We start from the raw sequence: 922 nt of genomic DNA on the forward strand, positions 1-922 counted from the left end.
TTGATAGATGTGTATTTGTTGCCATTTTATTGTTCATATTTTTTATCTTCTTTTTCAAGAAGACCCGTCAACATTTCATATAGTATTGTACTGGTGGTGATGAACCTTTTTAGCTTTTTCTTGTCTGAGAAGCTCTTTATAGGTCCACCGATTCTAAATGACAGCTTTGCAGGATAGAGTAATCTTGGGTGTAGGTTCTTGCTTTTCATCACTTTAAATATTTCTTGCCACTCCCTTCTGTCTTGCAAAGTTTCTTTTGAGAAATCGGCTGACAGCCTTATAGGAGCTCCATTGTAGGTAACTAACTGCTTTTCTCTTGCTGTTTTTAAGATTCTCTCTTTGTCTTTAACCTTTTGCATTTTGATGATGATGTGCCTTAGTGTGGACCTCTTTGGGTTCAAATACAATGATGTCCCTTTTCAAATACCCTATCATCAGAAATTCTTTCTTTGACCACCTAAAGTCACCCCTACTTTAGTCACATACTTATATTTTTAATAGCATACATCATTGTTTAAAAAGGTCTTGTAAAAATGTTTTATTTTTATTTTTTATTTTAGGGGGAGAGTACGAATGCAGTCCCCTACTACCACAAATTATGCAGTCAAGTTTCTCACGTTTGGGGACATCGCAGGGGTCAATACATTCGGAGTGCAACGAGTAAGCCTTGCCCTGGGAAAACCACATTCAAAATAATGATATCTCCCCTGCCCAATAAGTATAAATGTTTTCTTCTTTATTGTGTGTTTTTTTCCCTCATCCTCCCCCAAGTGCAGTGAAAGAAGCACCTGGTAGTTTTAGTTAACTTAAAATTCATATGCATAATTTGAGACCACATTTTTTTTTTTTTTTGCTCAAAATGTGACTTAATAAATATTTGTGGAATAAATAAATAAATAAAACCCAAAGAGCTTTTGATTAA

The 922-nt window shown here is 34.7% G+C and overlaps 1 non-coding gene across 1 annotated transcript; it reads right to left on the minus strand.

Annotated features, from left to right (window-relative positions):
- Positions 1-558: 558 nt before the first annotated feature.
- Positions 559-722, minus strand: LOC118623106. Its single transcript, XR_004958210.1, has one exon. It is a non-coding gene; the product is annotated as a U1 spliceosomal RNA (small nuclear RNA).
- Between the last annotated feature and the right edge of the window lie 200 nt (positions 723-922).

This window comes from Molossus molossus, unplaced genomic scaffold (assembly GCF_014108415.1).
Source record: "Molossus molossus isolate mMolMol1 unplaced genomic scaffold, mMolMol1.p scaffold_m16_p_9, whole genome shotgun sequence".
Lineage (NCBI taxonomy): Eukaryota > Metazoa > Chordata > Mammalia > Chiroptera > Molossidae > Molossus > Molossus molossus.